Source organism: Mauremys mutica, chromosome 9, assembly GCF_020497125.1.
Source record: "Mauremys mutica isolate MM-2020 ecotype Southern chromosome 9, ASM2049712v1, whole genome shotgun sequence".
NCBI lineage: Eukaryota > Metazoa > Chordata > Testudines > Geoemydidae > Mauremys > Mauremys mutica.
In genome coordinates this window covers 41,328,374-41,338,180 of record NC_059080.1, presented here as the reverse complement: position 1 = coordinate 41,338,180, position 9,807 = coordinate 41,328,374, and the positions used below count along the sequence as shown (strand labels likewise).

Below are 9,807 nucleotides of genomic sequence, written 5' to 3'. Positions count from 1 at the left end.
TGCAGACAAACATTCAAAGCTGGACTCAGACAGGGTGGTCTGGTTCTGTCTCCACGGCTAGACAAATTCCACCCCCTCCTGGACCATACCAAAGTGTCTCAGTTATGAAGTTACAGACATGACATCATGGGAACAAACTCTAATTGGCTGATCATACAGCTGAATGTATTTGTTATAAACAATTCTGCCAGCTCTGCCTCACAGATAACATGTTTACAGTAACAGCAGGTAGCTGGAGCTTGCCATGTTTCTCCATCCCTAACTGTGGAAAAAAAATCCTCTCCTAATGCTCTTAGAACTACAGGAGACTAAGACTGCTGTGCAAAGGGCCATTCATGTGAATACACTGAAACAGTGACACCTTCTCTGGGCTCTCCCTGTTAGAAGTGCTGCTTGTGAAGGAGGTAACTGCAGGCAGAGGTGAGTCAGAAGAAAATGGTATTGTGCCATGAATCCCGTGGTAGGCTTTGTAATTTAGATACCTGAGCTACTCACAGATATGTACTCAATGGGCTTACTGGGCTTCAAGGTTTCGCTGAGTCTAGTTGGTCCTGGTGATGTATTTCAGCTGTGGAACCGTTGCTTTTGTTTTCTCTGTACTGCACTGTTACATTTCTAAGACCTTTGCTTGTGTGCATGAACTGTAGGCATTTTGTCTTGGGAGTTGCTGCCGACGGTTAGAGGGGAGATGCGGACAGTATGTGCGTGCGCTCTCTCTCTCTCATGAAGACTTTGTTTTTGTTCTTTCTTGTTGTCCTCTTCCTTAACCTATAATGAAAGCCATTTCAGATGGGAAGTGAAGGGTTGCTCTGAGTGTATGGGAAGAACATAACAGGGTTGGTGAAGCTGTGGCAAAAGGGGACAGTCAAGGGCACCCATGTGACACTGCTTTCCCAGGAGAATTGAGCCTTGCAAAAGAACTTACCTTTGGCTCGTGCATAAAGGCATTTCCCTGTAGGGCAATAACACTTTTAGTTGATACGAGCTATAACCTTCCTCATTACCGTCCTCCTCCTCAGTTCATTTGCATACTGCAATCCTATTGGTTACAATTAAGTTAGCTACAAATTAAGTTAGATCTGTGGCACACAGTCAAGCAAAGCCATTCTCTAAAGACACCAACTAAAAGTCCATTAACTCAAGCCTTGAAAATCAGTGTTTGGAAGGGGTCCATGGACATCCCTTTAACTACAGTGCTGAGATGGGTCTGAGCTGCAGAATTCCAGTCAGAATCCATGTGGGTCCTTGGTTTGTGCTTCACTACTTAAATGGTCTGAATACTCCTGGAGGTGAGCATATTCCAGAGAGATTATCAGAGATGTTTCAAAAGAAGGCCATGGCTCTTGAAACATAAAACATGGCTGACTCTGCTGCAAGTTCATGGGAAAATATTGTCCCTGAAAATGATTTTTAATGGGATGGGATCATTGTGGAATTGTTGGGGTTTTACCTACTCCAAGCCAAATTTGGGAGCCTATACAAAAAGATGTTACAACCAGAGCTATAGAGTGATGCTGGTGGCAACTCAGAGCAACACATTCTTTTTGCTTCTTCCTCTAGGTCCTGGAGCCCGAGGGCAAGGCTCAAGGCAGGTTTCTGGACACTTCAGCTTCCCAGGTAAGGTGCAACATAAAGGACTGGTATTGTTCTGGGAGGAAGATATTGGAGGGGGGTGAAGGGTTAGCTATAGTATGGAGAGGGCTTGGGATGTAGGTTTGGGTTTCTGTTGTTAATTTCATGTAGGTGAAAGGCCATGGCTGGAGATCAAGCTCCTCTGGGTCGCTACATGGCAGGTACAGCGTGAGTGGCAGCAGTGTAAACTTCCCTAGCCGTGTTCCTCATTGTCATACTCTGATGAGGGGGCTGGAAAAAGAGGGTCAGGTTCCAAGCAGGACCTAGTTTGGTGTGACATCTGGACCTGGAGCTCAGGAGTGCAAGCTCCTGGACAAACACAGGCCTCTGAGCATGAAACCCTGACCTCTCAGCATGTGGAATAAAGATCTCTCTCCTGCAACTCAACCTGCCACATCCCTTATTGCTAACTAAGCAAACCTGGACTGCACTTGGCAAGACCTTCTCTGGGAGTATGAAAGGGTTTCTCCGTCTCACTCACTGAGGATCATTCATTCCTTGGCCTCTTTGCTTAGACTGTCAACAAGAGAGTAACTTGGTTGCAGTTGTGCTGGTGGGTGTTTGTCCAGCTGTCCTCTGTGGCCTGGGTGTGAGAGTGTAATCCTGGCTCCATTGAAGTCAAGGGGAGTCTTACCATGGGCTTCAGAGAGGCCAGAATTTCACCCAGAGAGTTTGTGGGCATGCAGAGGGGAGTGGACGTGAGGACAGGGATTCCTGATGCTTCTGTCACCTGCTAGACAGTCCGAGGTGTCTCCTCCAGTTGGGACAAGTGGGGTTGGTAGTTTTGATGTGTAGAAACATAAGCCATGGGCTACGCCAGGGATGGGCAAACTATGGCCGAAATGGGCCCAGGAACCGATATAAGCCAGCCCACGAGCCACGCGATGTAGCTCGGCCCCGCTCTGGTGCTCCCGCTGGGGTGCGAGGTTGGGGGCTGCACCAGTGGCTCGGCCCCACTCCATTGCTCCGGCCGGGGCACTGGGTTGGGGGCCGCACCAGCTCCGGCTGGGGCACTGGGTCAGGACTGCACCACCTGGCTCAGCCCTGCTCTGGCACTCCACCATGCAGCTCAGCCCTGCTCCGGCCAGGGCACTGGGTCAGGACTGCACCACACGGCTCAGCCCCGCTCCAGCACTCCACCATGCAGCTCGGCCCCACTCCGGCACTCCAGCCGGGGCACAGGGTCGGGGCCGCACCACGCTTGAGATAAGCGCCGCTTGGCACCTGCACCCCTGAGCCTCTCCCCACGCCCCTGCCCCAGCCCTGATCCTCTTCCCACTCTCCAAACCCCTTGATCCCAGCCCAGAGCACCCTCCTGCACCCCAAACCTCTCATCCCCAGTCCCACCCCCAATCCCACACTCCCAGCCAGAACTTGCACTCCTTCCCCCACCCCTGCCCCATGCCTGATCCCCCTCCCACCCTCCAAACCCCTCGGTCCCAGCCCAGAGCACCCTCCTATACCCCAAACTCCTCATCTCCAGCCCCACCCCAGAGCCTGCACCTCACCCAACCTCAACCCCAGCCCCAATTTTGTGAACATTCATGGCCCACCATACAATTTCTATTTCCCGATGTGGCCCTCAGGCCGAAAAGTTTCCCCACCCCTGGGCTAGACTGAGACCATCTCACTTGTTCTGCCTGTAAAACGGACTGGGTGTGAGCTCCACTCTCCAGATAGGAAAGATGAAAGATTTAACCAGAGATGGGTCAGAGCTGCAAAACTGCCATTTGGCTCCAGCCTTTGAACCTGCCCTCACTTCCCCACTAAAGTTTGGAAGTTGGGTTTTGTCTCAGCCCTGAAGCTTATCTGAGAGGGACTCAGGGTACAGGCAGGTGGCACTGGGAGGACAGGCTGACATAGTACACTGGAGACTGTTTTGATTGCTTCTTGATTAGCGTAGTTAGGAAAGGAAGAATAGCTACCATATGGTAGCATGCAAGATCTCTTGCCTCTCAGATGGGTACTCTAGTGATGGTCAGAGTACTGTATGTTATGGATGGGTGGTAGATTTCCCCCGTCGGAATTGCCAACATCTCTGCTAAGGAGGGTCCCAGGTGCTCTGTGATCTCCAGGAAGGGTGGGGATCTCAGTCACATGGGGGTGCCCAGATTAGTCTCATTTCAGCATTCCCAAATGAAGTGAACACAGCCAAAGGATTTTGATTGCAGTGATTTTACCTGCATTTGAGCCTGGAAGAGAATGCAATGCAGATTTGTCCTCTCTGGGTCTGGGTTTGTGGTGAACACAGCATCCTGGAGCCATGAGGATGACGACTGTGTCATGGCACCAGGGGTCTTGGTCAGACCAGTTACTGTGCTGCAGACGTCTTGAAAAATTCCATGACTCCAAAACTTAGGTGGGGCTTGCTGGCTGCTAGCCAAGCTGGCTAGAGAATTAGAGACAGCTGAAGAGCAGCATTCTTGCTTGGTCTTTAAAAGATGAGTGGGGAACACAAAGAGCATATGCATGATTATATCTATGACTGGAAGCACTGGCTAATGGCCTGGAATCTGTTTTGAATTAGCTTGTCTTCCACTTGGCAGCATCCCAGCACGCTGGCATTACTCGCCACCCAGGGCTGGGCTCAGGCAGTGCTTGGCTCCCATTACAAAGAGCAGTCTCTGTCAAACCTTTCACTGAAAGATTTCTGCTACTTCAGGAGGGATAGCTTAGTGGTTTAAGCATTGGCCTGCTAAACCCAAGGTTATGAGTTCAAGCCTTAAGGGGACCACTTAGGGACCTGGGGCAAAAATTGGTCCTGCTAGTGAAAGCAGGGGGCTGGACTTGATGACCTTTCAAGGTCCCTTGTAGTTCTAGGAGATTGTTATATCTCCAATTATTACCTTTTAGGAGTGTCTAACCCCAAGTTCCCAGGCACTCACAGCAGACACTGGGTTCCAAGAACTGATACAATGCAAAGAAGAGATGGAAAAAAGATACATCCATTGTCTGGAAGGGAGGCTGTCCAGTGCTGGACCTGACTTGGTCAGGCTTTACCTGGTCCAAAATCTACTGTCAATCTGCAGTCCAGGTCTCAGACTCTGAATAAGAATGGGGAGAAAGACAGAGAAAATGAGAGTGAGGATGGTCTGATGGTGAAGGCTGTGCCCTAGGACTTAGAATGTCTGTTCAGTTCTTGGCTATGCTACAGCCATTCTATGTGACCTTGGGCAAGTCCTTTTGTTTCTCAGAACCCAGTGACCAAATGGGATAACAATGCTTCCTTTGTGTGTTTCACTTGAGCTAGGGCCTGTCTCCTCCTCTGTATAGTGTTAACACAATGGGGCCCTGATCTCGATTTGCGGCCTCGAGGCACTGCTGAAATAAAAATGAAGTGTTATTTGTCTGGACGGAGCAAATATTTAAGAGCCAGATCTTCAGCTGGCGCAAACTGACAGAGCTCTGGTGACTCCAGTGATTTCAACAGAATGCTGCCAATTTACATCAGTGGAGAATTTGGCCCTTGAATCTTTAATGAAGAAGAGGCCAGCTGAATATGTGGCTCATTGTAATAGAACATCTGAAGAGTGGGATGGCCTGTACTAAACAATACCCGAGCACAAGGGAGAACTAGCTATAAAGTGTCACCCATGGACCATCCAGGCCCTACAGCAAAAGGAACATTTTTCTAACCGCCTCTTTGAAAACAAGGCATGAAGCACCAGTCAGCTCAGAGGGGGTGCAGAGGAGACAACTAGAGCAGCACAGTCCAGTGGACAGGGAATGAGATTACAAATAAGAAAAGCTGGTTTCTGTCCCTGACTCCAGCCTGCTGTATGATAAATGGCCCCTCCTTGCCTCAGTTTCCCCTTCTCCAGAGTGAGGATCATATTACTGACCTGCCTTTGTTGAGTGCTATAAGATATATGTAGGAAAGGGCCGTTATGAGAGCTAAGTATAATTATCTTGCTTACACTGCTTTAGTGGACTTGCTCCTCATTTACACCAGTACTGGTCAGACCAGAATTGAGTCCATTGAATTTTTAAGTAAACACGATCATTCAGGGCCGCCCAGAGGATTCCGGGGGCCTGGGGTCTTCGGCGGCGGGGGGGGGGCCCTTCCGTTCCGGGACCCGCCGCCAAAGTGCAGCCGGTAATTCGGTGGCGGGGAGCCCCCGCCGCGGGTCTTCGGGGCACTTCGGCGGCGGGTCCCGGTACAGAAGGGCCCCCCCTGCCGCCGCCGAAGACCGCCGAAGACCGAGCTGAACTTCGGCGGCGGGTCCCGCTCCGTCTTCGGCGGTAATTCGGTGGCGGGGGGTCCTTCCGCCCCGGAGTGGAAGGACCCCCCCCCCGCTTCGGCGAAGACCGGGAACGGCAGAAGCTCCTGCGCCCGGCCCCGCAAGAGTTTTCCGGGCCCCCCGAGCGAGTGAGGGACCCCGCTCCAGGGGCCCCGAAAAACTCTCGTGGGGGCCCCGGTGGGGCTCGGGGCCTGGGGCAAATTGCCCCTCTTCCCCCCCCCCCTCTGGGCGGCCCTGCGATCATTCGGTACCCAGGGACACAGCATCTGGGAGTCCTACCTAAACACAAACAGATTGGTTACAGATTGTTAGCATCTTTGTTCCCCATTACAGAACCTTGGCCAAACCCACACACTGGGCTCTGGATCTCATAAAACCCACTGGCATTTGATGGCCCTCTACTGAAAATGCTGTCAGGAAAGTCTAATTCCCACAGCTAGCAGCAGGAGCGACCCAGCAGCTCTTAACATTCTGAGTACAGGAGGCAAAAGGGCAGCCCATGAATTATGAAGACACTAACTAGCATTTTACGGTTCCAAGGCCATCACTCCCAATCAAGTAGTAAATTGGATTTGATCTACAGCCCACATGTAGGTTGCACACAAGGCATTGATTAAAGAGGGAAAGCTGGGTTGCACAGCCTCTGCGAGGCTCCCTAATGGCGCTGAAATCACTGTCATTATGCACAAAATCGCTTACATGTCTATAGCACCTTTCATCCCAAGACACGAGCAGGGGTGTTCTTGTGGTTGAGGTCCCTTGCCTGGGACACAGGAGATGTGGCTTGAATTCCTGACTCTACCATGACTCGCTTTGTGACATGGGCAAGCTGCAGTGGCCCAGATCCTGAAACCACTGGGAATTAGGTGCCTGAATACCACTGAGGACCTGAGCCTAGGAGCTGGATTTTCCAGATCTCCATACCCAGAAAGTCCCCTTTAGAACAATGAGTAAATCAGCACAGCTCCATTAACAGAGGTATCATCTGTGCACCAGTGAGTTTCGCTCCACTGTGTATGTTAGAATTGTGCTCAGGTGTAAATTACAGTGACTGCAGATTTGCGCACACAGCCGTGGTAACTCTGAGCAAGCTAAGATGTAAGGAGTAACACAGAAAGTGCAGCATACCCTGAGTGGCAAGAAAAACACGCGGAGAGCACTGGGACTTCAATGGAGCAAAGGGAGGACAGTTCCAACCAAGCAAGGCAGATGGTATTCCAGTCTCCTCCATAGACGTGGGAACTAGGGGTGCGGGGGGTGCTGCAGCACTCCCAGTTTTTGTGCAGGGTTCCAACCCTGCACCCTGGGATCTGCTATGGCCCCACATACGGAGTCCTGGCTGCCACTGGACCCACGCCCAGAGCTCTGCTCCTGGATCTGAGCTGTCAGAGCACCTCCATTTCCTACCACCATACTAGCAAGGAACCTGTGAAAGTTACATGTGTCACAGTTCAGCCTCTTGCATATTTTGTTTCCCCTCAGAGTTAGCAAGATATGCTTGCCATGGGGTATTGGAAATGCTTGTGGGAAACTCTGCTATTCTGGTCAGGTAAGAAATACTAAGAGAATAGTAGCTTCTCTTGCAAGGCAAATCTGAACAAACCTGGCCAGTGATCTCCTCACTTCCAAACTTTCTCCTACCGCCCTGCAGTGCAGGCTGGGCATTCAGGCTGACTAATTGGATGGCACAAAGAATGTGCCAAGAACTGCCCTGTCCAATGTGGTGGTAGGAACTTGTGGGGTGGGCACTAGTGCATACAGGTTTCCTGTTAAATTCAGAGAAAGTGGAACCTACAAAATGACTTATACAGGGTTTAGACGAGGGGCCTCGATTATTCTTTCTCTTTTTGTTGGGCTTAGCTTTCTTTTCAACATATATGGAAAGTGGAAGTGTCTTACAGCTATAAACCTGCTCCCCCTAACATGCAAGTTGTCTGGTGATTTTGGAAAGACGACTTTTCCTCTCAAAAGTTGAAGTGGCAGCTCAGTCCTGGACCTGCCACCGGAATTGCGCTCAGGCCTCTGTTCCTGGCCCTGCATGCGGGGTCCCAGCTGCAAGACCTGAACCTGGGGCTCTGCTCCCGCCCTCAGCTGTGGTCTCAGCCTCAGCCCCCTTACTGCTGTTTGCATCCCCCCACCTGCTCCTGAAGCCAGCTCTGAGGAGAAAGGGCACAGACAGGGGCAAAGGGGTATGAGGTAAAAAGTTTGGGGACCACTGGCTTTCAGCACCCCCACTGTAAAAATTGTTCCAGCGCCAGCATCTCCTCTGAACCTGGCCTTACAAGGGGAGGAACATTTTCCAGAGGTGAAACCTGTATGAGGAGCCGGGTTGGAGTTGCTCATCGAGCCAGTTCCTCCAGGTTGATTTCTAATGGCAATTAAGCCCAACTTTCTCTCTCCATTTATATGGCCCTTCGTCATCCAGATATCTGATCACCCCCCAGCCATTAGCGACTTTACCCACACAGTCTCCTCAGGGAAGTGGGCAAGCATGAGCCTCATTTTACAGATAGGAAACTGAGGCAGGTATCTATTAAGTAGAGCTGATCAAAGAAAGTTCAGCAAAGCAGTATTCTTAATCATTAAGATTATTATATATCATGTTCTACTACAAAATAAAAGACACCGACCGAAAAGGAAATTTGGGGGGAATTTTCAGAGAATTAGGAAGTGTTTGGTTTTTGTTCCAATTCGTAGCCAAAACTCAGAATCCTCTAACAACTGGAACTTCCACCCTCCACTCAGCTCTGATATGAAGAGAATTCCCTGAAGTCACACAGGGAACTTGGAGCAGAGCAAGAAACTGAACTCAGATTTCCTGCCTCCCATTCTGGTGTCTTAGCTACAAGACCACCCATGTCACAACCATGGTAGCCTCTCCCATGAATGCATTAGGTCAGGGAAGCAAGTTCAGCCAGCTGGATTTGGGAGGAGGGTCACTGCATTTCGTCCTCTTCCATGTTGGTCAAGATCCAGTATCACAATGTGACGCCGGAATCACGGTGGACTTGTACTATCACAGTGTTCCATCACGGTCATTGTCACATTAGACAGCATGTCCCAGCTTCAGTCATTTGGCAGGATCATCTAAACATCCCCTGGCATGGTTGAGATGGCAGGACGCAGTCAACTGACCTTATTGACTAAATTCTACTGTGGCTCTCAGGGCTGCCTCTCAATCCCGGTTACCTGCAGCAGATACTGAATTATTAACCTGACATCTCTGCTGAGATTGGGGGGAGGAGGGGAGAGAGAGGGAGCTGTAGGAAAGATCTCCTGTAAGGCCGTGTTTCCTCCCTCTTCCCCAAAGTGTGCAAAGCTTCTATTACAGATTCAGTAATAGCAAGGCCCCTGCCTAGCACTCAGTAGGTCAGTACAGCCTCGGCAGGGACCTCTCCTTTCCTTCCCCCTCCAATCCTATTAGTATTAGAGAGTGGATAGAGCTATAACAGGAAAAAAGCCCATCTCGGAGCAGCACGGCTGACGGCTTGCCTTTTAAATCTTTAATAAGCATTAGCTTTAGCAGCAGCTCCGATATGCTGGGGAATGGCATAGGAGTGGAAGCCTAACCAGTGTGCCTTGCTGTTTAGCGCCTGAGAATGGGCCGGGGCCAGGTAGGTGGATGTGTGAACAGTAGACGGGAAAGCTCAGTTACTCTCACAGGTGTTTAGGGGGGCTGAGCACAGTATTTCTGCATGGCCAGCAGCAGCTACAATTCCATTTAAACCCTTCCCTTCACGTATCGGCCATGACCTGAATTCAGGGGCCGCGTTTCCCTTCCAGAGCTGACATCACTGCAGCTGCTTTCCGCTGCACCCCATGAACGCCTTCTGAGATCATTGCCATCCACCCAGGAAACACAATGACATGACCTCAGGGCAATAAAAAGAGGAACTGATTTGCAAAGCTGTTGTTTGGAGATTAATTTTCTAAG

General features: G+C 50.6%; 1 protein-coding gene across 1 annotated transcript in view; it reads left to right on the top strand.

Moving 5' to 3' along the window:
* The first annotated feature begins 1,211 nt into the window (after positions 1 to 1,211).
* Positions 1,212 to 9,807, top strand: part of LOC123377418 (BTB/POZ domain-containing protein KCTD16-like) — a 44,241-nt gene continuing 35,645 nt past the window's right edge. Inside the window, exons 1-2 of the mRNA XM_045030318.1 lie at positions 1,212 to 1,289; positions 1,561 to 1,617. The gene's annotated coding sequence lies outside the window, so the exon portion shown is untranslated. The remainder of the gene's footprint in view (positions 1,290 to 1,560; positions 1,618 to 9,807) is intronic.